The sequence below is a fragment of the Suncus etruscus genome, chromosome 11 (assembly GCF_024139225.1).
Source record: "Suncus etruscus isolate mSunEtr1 chromosome 11, mSunEtr1.pri.cur, whole genome shotgun sequence".
Taxonomy (NCBI): Eukaryota; Metazoa; Chordata; class Mammalia; order Eulipotyphla; family Soricidae; genus Suncus; species Suncus etruscus.
Genome location: NC_064858.1, coordinates 38,669,289 through 38,677,357, shown reverse-complemented (window position 1 = coordinate 38,677,357; position 8,069 = coordinate 38,669,289). Strand labels below are relative to the sequence as shown.

The following is an 8,069-nucleotide window of genomic DNA, read 5'->3' as shown; positions in this document are numbered from 1 at the left end:
TTCAGTTATTCCAACAAATGGTACAGGAATAAATGCCTAGTTATATGAATAGTAGAAAGAATTTTTTAGAATGTCTTTTTGCCCTAAAGTTTCTTTAAGCTACAATTTTATTTATATTCTATAAAAAACTTGATAGATTGTTAGCTATATTTTTAAAAGATGACTAAAAGATACTACCAGTAAGTCTAAACTAAATAAACAAGCATTTATATTATGATGTTTACAGCTTACACACAAATAGTAAATAATAAAAATTAACTGATTTGTCAGAAAGACGCTATCCTAGGTGCCACCCTAGGATCAGTGCAAAGACCAAGATCACCAACCACAGAAGATGGATTAAAACACGGAGGTAACAGAACCTCTAGAACCACAAAGACTGACTTCATCATAAGTCCCACCTCAGGATCTGTGCAGATACTGAGACCTCTAAACACAGAACAGAAGTCTTCCACACACCAAAAAAAAACAAAAACAAACAAACAAAAAAAACACCACCGGGAGAGTAAAGGTTCCTGAGCAAAGTCTAGTGTTGATCCCATGACAGTATGCTCCAAGGACGGAGAAACCCCATATCTCTTAGGCCAAGTGAATTCCTTTTCGAATGACCCCAATATTTACTGTGCCAGGGCAGGAGGGAAAAATAAAAATACAAAAAGCACAAAACCTTGGTTATTATCTATATATTTTTTTACCTCCATTTATTATTGTTATTATTATTTTTATTCACCTATCTATTTTGGGTGATTTCTCTGTTTGGGAGTGAGTATTGAAATTGTCCCCAATCATACTTATATTTTCTCTGCCTTTCTTTTCTTTCGTTATGTGCTATGCCATGTTTCTCATTTCAAGACCATGGCGTGTTTTTTCGTTTGTTTGTTTTTGTTTGTTTTTTGTTTGTTTTGCTTTTTTTTGTTTGTTTGTTTGCCTGTTTTGTTTTTTTTTTTGTGGTGCTTATCGATATAGCTCGAGCCCTCACTGGATATTTGACACTTCTTTTGGTACTGGTGGAGTGTTTCACCTTCTTTTTCTCCATCTCTCAAATCGATGATGAGAGCCTCTAGAAGGATTCCGCCCAGTTTCGGGGTATTAGACCCTTACCCCAGTTTATTACTTTTCTCTTTTTCAAACAAAACCACGCAACTTGAACTAGCTAGTCCTGCCTCCAGTTAGAGGGGGAACTAAGGGAGGCATCAAGACCAAACAGGTGCAAGACTACTAAGTTGTGGGTTAGATACAGAGGGGACCACATATTCTAGCCGACCTGGGGTGAGGGAAGAGGAAATGGGAGGTAGGACAGAAACGGAGGTGTAGGGAGGACAATTTGGTGATGGGAATCCCCCCTGATTTTATGTAAATATGTACCTAAAATATTATTGTCAACACTATGTAAACCACTATGATCAAAATAAAAATTAAAAAAAAACTGAAAAAATAAATTAACTGATTTGTCAGTATTGGGAATTTCTGAATAATACAAGAAAGAGCAGCACCATCATTGTGTGGGCTCTTGCTTATATCATCACAGTAACCATCACACAAGGCTACTGACGGGATTTGTCTTCTCCTCATTCTATCAACACTCTTTATAAAATTTTATATAATTTATGTAAATAATTATCTGGGCCAATGTGATAGTACAGGAATTAAGGCAATGGCATCGCATGCAGTAGATCCTAATTCTATCCCCCAGAACGCATATGGTTTCCTTAGCACTGCCAGGAGTGACACTTGAGCATAGATTCAGGAGTAATTTCTAAGTTCTCCTACCCACAGACACTTTGTGCTTCCGAAAGGGAACAAATACCTTGCCCTCCTTTCCACTTGCCTTGCAATTACTAATTAGGACAGTAGATGGCAATATCGCTTCTTCCTCCACAAGGAAATGCTTTGTCATTTTGTTGTTCTGCACCCCAATCACCGTTCAATGATCTCAAGACATTTAAAACACTCCATCACCCTATTAGTGTGGGGGAAAAAAAGTGGAAAATTTAAACAGTACAGCTAATGATTGCTCGCACATCCCATACGCGAACAATCAGAAACAACAAGGCTACTTGACACCGTTCTTCGGCAGCACATATACTAAAAGTGGAACTATACAGAGATTAGCATGGTCCCTGCGCAAGGATGGCACGCAAAATAAGGCCTTTGAATGTAAAAGTTTTGCCTATTGGGGATTCCAAGCCCCATCCTGACTCTTGGAATCCAAGCACCCAACTGTGGTTGTTTAAAGGATAAATAGGACATGCCAAAATAGTCCAAATAACTTTTGTGGAGTTAATTTTTGTTTGCTAAATAAAATGACATATAAGCTTCTACATTTAAACCAAGCAAAATGACAGATGCACTGGAACTGTATTTTCTGGATTGTGTAATGACCTGCCTCATTCACTCCTCTATATTTGTTTCTATTGAAGATAAGATCGATTGGGGCCAGAGCAATAGCACAGTACCTAGGGTGTTTGCCTTGATCTCTGGCATCCCATATGATCCCCAGAGCCTGCCAGAAGTGATTTCCGGTTGCAGAGCCAGGAGTAATCCCTGAGCACTTCTGGGTGTGGCCCCCCAAAACCCAAAATAAATAAATAAATACATTTGAAAAGAGGATCAGACTGACTAGAAGGGCATAAGAAGCATGGAAAGTAGAGTCAACTTGCTGAATCCAACTACAGCCACTACAGTTAACCAAAGTGGAAAGAGGGTTAATGTCTCATAGGGTATGCAAACATGCCCATGCCACATGTTTTCCACTTAGAAACACGAGTCACAGTCATAGTTATCCTGCTTTCCAAAGTTCATTTAAAGATAACCTGACTATAGACCAGTAACTTTCAACCTTGTAAACTTCTTCTGGATGGTCTCATCTAAAATGAGCTAAAGTCTAGTTTTTGAGTTATTTTGGGACCCCAAATTCCTCGAGGTAGATGTTCTAGTTTTACAATACTTTGGAACATGTTGGAATAGCTTGAAATAGTTCAAGCTTACTTGGTTATTATTATTACTGTTGTTATTGTTTGTTTTTGAGGCCACACCTGGTGGTGTTCAAGAGATACTCCTGGTTCTGAGCTCAAAAATTGCCCCTGACAGGCTCAGGGACCATATAAGGTCCGGGGATCAAACCAGGTCAGTCCTGCATAGGCAGCATGCAAGACAAACAACCTACTCCCTGTGCTATTGCTCTGGTTTTTTTTTATTATTTTTAATTGTCTATTGTAGATATTTATGCATTTAGGAGAGTTGAAATAAATATTGATATTGCAAGTGTTTATAAAAATCAAAGAAATAGATGTTAAAGACAGGCATTATTCCAACTGACCATTTATATATTTATTGTCACTATAAGTATACAACATTTTGTTTACTTGTGGGATCTTTTTCATGATTACATTATTTAAGTACCATGGATACAAAATTGTTAGTGATTAAGTTTTATCCATAGACGGTAAACCACCCTTCAGTAGTGCACATTACCAATAAATAACCCCAGTTTCTCTACCACTCAACCCCACCTGTCTCTGGGGTAAGCATTTTATTTCTCTCGATCTCCCTCCCTCTCTCCCTCCCTCCCTCCCTCCCTGCCTCCCTCCCTCCCTCTGTCCCTCCTTCTCTCTCTCTCTCTTGACACTGTGTGTGCTCCCTTGCCCTTGCAGGGAAACTACATACGTGGATTAATTTTTCAGAGGGAATATGGGTTTAAAACATACAAACAAAGAACACACACAAAGAAAATGGAAAAAGTAGTGAGAACCAGCTAGCTTCCATTTATTGTAGAGGGCATATCATTATATATCATTCATGGTGTGTGGGGTGTTGACGAACAAAGAGCAGTAAAAAGAAGTGTAGAGCAAAACACTTTGTTTGAGCAACTTCTCAAGGCTCGTGGTTACACAGTTAACAGCATAAGTATTTTTCCCTAAGATTCCTCAAGTCATCTAGCTACATAGTTAACAATGATCCACTAACATAACTCCCCCTAGCACCTGGCTACATAGATAACAAATATTGCTTCTCCCAACCCGTGGGATGTGTCGAATATGTTCTGTCTAAAATGTGTTTTTCTCCCAAAGTTACTGGCCTCAGAGTTCCCTTTGGCTTGTTACAATGCCTCACGTAACCTTTTAGATTGACCTTAGTAAAGGCAGGCTGCATCCTTGCAACAGGTCTCTTGAGAGACTGCTAGAGACTGTTAGGCCTCAAGCATGTGCTAGAGACTTACTATAAGGCTTCAGCTCCCCACAAAACTGTGGTCTGTACTATTGTTAATGCAGGGGTAACTGCATATCACTTGATCCCCTTTAAGCACCTATTTCTTGTCCAGAATGATCAGTTCCAACTATCATTGCCATAGTGGACGCTTATATACCCTAACTGTATTCACAATTCTTTGTGACAAACTTCCTATCATGGTCTGGTCCTCCTGGCCCTCATCTCTATTGTCTTTGAATATTATTATCATCATACTGTCTTATTTTTTATAAATTCCACAAATGACTGAGATTATTCTATGTGCATTCTTTCTTCCTCTGACTCATTTCACAAAGCATAATGCTCTCCAAATCTATCAATGTATAAGCAAATTTAATGACTTCATTTTTGTTTTTGTTTTTGTTTTTTGGGGCCGCATCCAGCAGCACTCAGGGGTTACTCCTGGTTTCACACTCAGAAATTGCTCCTGGCAGGCTCAGGGAACCATATGGGATGCTGGGATTCGAACCAATGATCTGCATGAAAGGCAAACGCCTTACCTCCATGCTATCTCTCTGGCCCCCACGACTTCATTTTTCATAACAGCTGCATATGATTCCATTGTGTAGATGCATCACAGTTCCTTGGGTCTCTCATCTGTTCTGGGACACTTGGAATTTTTTCCGGATCCTGGTTATTGTAAATAGTGCTACAACAAACAAAGGAATGCAAAGGATTTTTATGCATGGTGTTTTGGGTTTCCTAAAGTATATGCCTAGTATTATTTGCAGAGATATTTGGAAGCTTGATAATCCTGAAGAAACAAATACTGCAAAATGGCATTTTTTTCAGAATAAATTTTATGACATTTTGCCACAGATATTTCATGTATAAACATATTTCTTATTTATGTATCTATTGTTTCAGTGAAAGAAACTTTCTAAAACTAAAAGAAACAAAAGACTGAGGAAATAGCTTCTCTAGTACCATATAGGCCTGGTTGGTGTGAGGCCTTTGGTTTTATCTACACTTTCTACACATTCCTATCCACAGCACTATTGGAGTGGCCCTAAGAAGCAGGGAACCAAAAACGTTTTAGGTATTTTTATAAAGTGACCCTTATAAAAATATGGAAAGCCAAAAAGCATCTTTGTTACATCCCATCTCAAGGAAAGCACACACCAGCCGTGGTCTTTTCCTTCCCTGGTGCAGGGCTTTCCTCTTCTAAAAGAATTATTTGCCAAAAGGCCCGCTTAGCGAAGTCAATCATTTGACCCTTAGTGTGGATCGTTGGCGGTAATTCCAACATGGCTGTAACTTTACATCCCTTCTCTATTTGGCCACTATAGAAATCCAGCCTCAGCTCTCCTACAGACAAAGAAATGTCAGTATCAAAGCCCGCCAAAAGTCTCCTGCTGAGCTCTCCTGTGATTTCTCTCTCTCTCTCTCCCCCCATTTCCTTAAAGGTATCTGGTTTCTCTTTACCTGTCTCTTCATATGCTAATTCTAGCTCTGATCTCATTGGTTTATCCCCTTTTCCTTTCTCCCTGGCTATGCCCCCAAAATCCGTCTATATAAGGCCCATTTCAAGGAATAAAGCCTCTCTCTGGCCTCTCCCTCTTGTTTACACCATGTAACTCTGTGTGGTTTCATTTATTTCATATTTCATAATTCATATTTCATATTCATCCGCTCGTGCTCTAGCTTGATTCCCAGTGGAAAAATAAACCCACTAAGGTTTGCTTCAGGGACTTTTATCAAACTATGATAAAAGTCCGCAGCACATCTTAATAATGAGCAACGACAAACTGATATGCCTAGTTATGCAACTTACTCAATATCTATGTTAAAAATAAAAATAAATAAAAATTTGACAACATAATTGACATGTAGGTAATATCAGTATATAAAGAGAAAATTATTGTTTATTACTGTGAAACACCAATTTAGGCTATCTTCCTCTAAACTGAAAATATTTCTTTATTTGAATAAATTTTAATTGCATCACTGTGAGAAACAGTTTCAAATTTATTCATGATTGAGTTTCAATTATATAATGTTAAATATCTTATCCTTTCACCAGTGCACATTTCCCTCCAGCAATGTCTCTAGTAGTAGATATTTTTCTTCTCCCTCTCTTCCTTTTTTTTTTTCTTTTAGGCACTGTGGTTTGCAATATTGTTATTTAAGGGATGCAATGCCTATCACTTTACATTCTTTCATCATACAGTTCTTGCCCAGAGTAATTATTTCCAGCTATCACTATCATAGTGGTCTCTTCTCTGCTCTACTGGCATTTCGCTGCTCTTTGTGGCAAGTTTCTTACAATGAACCAGTCCTGGCCCTTGTCTTCATTGTCTTTGGGTACGATTGCCATGCTATCTTTTGTTTTTATGTATTGCAAATGAATGCAATCATTATGCCTATCACTCTCCCTATGATATAGTTGAAAATAATTCATCCACATAAATAAAATACAATTATACAGAAATGTTTATTTCCTACTTTAATGATATTTATTCATATGTGCATTTTAATTTTCACTGGTATGGTTTTATGCATAAAGTTCAATGAAGATTTTCACTGCCTCAAACCTATTTGTAATCATCATCATATTATTATTATTTTCCTAATATTTATATTTATTAAAATTAAAAAAGTATGCCAAAAATATCTATGAGAAAGCATACTTTAAAAAGTCTGTTAGTCTTAATTTACTAACTCATCTTAATTAATAATAAAAATTATTTTTAATATTTGCTTATCAGAGCAAATATTCATGTTAAGAACAGTCATTTGGGAGCCAGTGAGGTGGCGCTAGAATCTGCCTTACAAGCGCAAGCCAAGGAAGGACAGTGGTTCGATCCCCCGGCGTCCCATATGGTCCCCCAGGCCAGGGGCAATTTCTGAGCACTTAGCCAGGAGTGACCCCTGAGCACCAAACGGGTGTGGCCGAAAAACCAAAAAAAAAAACAACAAAAAAACAAAAAACAGTCATTTGTAGAAATAAAAACCTGTCCAAACTGACTTGGCTATTATTCTAAATGCAGATTTTTTTTAGCTATTTTATTTATTTAATATTTTTAAATTATAAAATCTATTTAAGCATCATGATTACAAACATAATTTTTGTTTCGTAGTTGAGCCATGAAAGATTATGGTTACAGTGGCTCACACAGCAGAAAACTGGTCACCAGGGCTCTTTAAAGCAAGTATAAGCTTCCTACCTCTATAGCTTCTTCTTCCAGAAAGCAAGGAAGATGTAAGCATGCTCACAAAGGCAATAGCCATATTTGAACTATGCCAGCTGCATAGATTCACGTTTTTTCTCAAACAAAACTTAACCCAAACTGTGTGTGTGTGATTAATCAGATCCCATCACATTCAGTATACACCTTGTTACTCATTGATTGGAAATATTTTTGAATGTTGGATTGGTGTTTAGACCACCTAATCCCACCTTCAGGTGTGGTCTGTTCCTTCCTCATAAATCTTTCTTGTAAAAGGAAAACTCTTTCTTGTGTTTCTGGATTCCCCACTGAGCTTCCTGCTTCTTAGGAGCTGAAAGCTTATGCGTTGGAATTCCTGAACCTGTTTCTCCCACGTTAGTGTGTGTGTGTGTGTGTGTGTGTGTGTGTGTGTGTGTGTGTGTGTGTGTGTGTGTGTGTTGGAATTCCTGAACCTGGTTCTCCCACGCTAGTATGTGTGTACGTGTTATTTCCTATATCGACATTTGCTTGTGTGTGTGTGTGTGTGTGTGTGTGTGTGTGTGTGTTATTTTCTATATTGACATTTGCTTCCTAACCCACATCTCTCCAGAGTCCTGGCATTGGAATCTGAGACCTGATTCTAGCATGCAAGATTATGACTATACCAGCCTA

General features: G+C 38.0%; 1 non-coding gene across 1 annotated transcript; it reads left to right on the top strand.

Annotated features, from left to right (window-relative positions):
* The first annotated feature begins 2,065 nt into the window (after nucleotides 1–2,065).
* On the top strand, nucleotides 2,066–2,168 carry LOC126023712 (U6 spliceosomal RNA). The gene has a single exon (XR_007500798.1). It is a non-coding gene; the product is annotated as a U6 spliceosomal RNA (small nuclear RNA).
* Nucleotides 2,169–8,069: the final 5,901 nt, after the last annotated feature.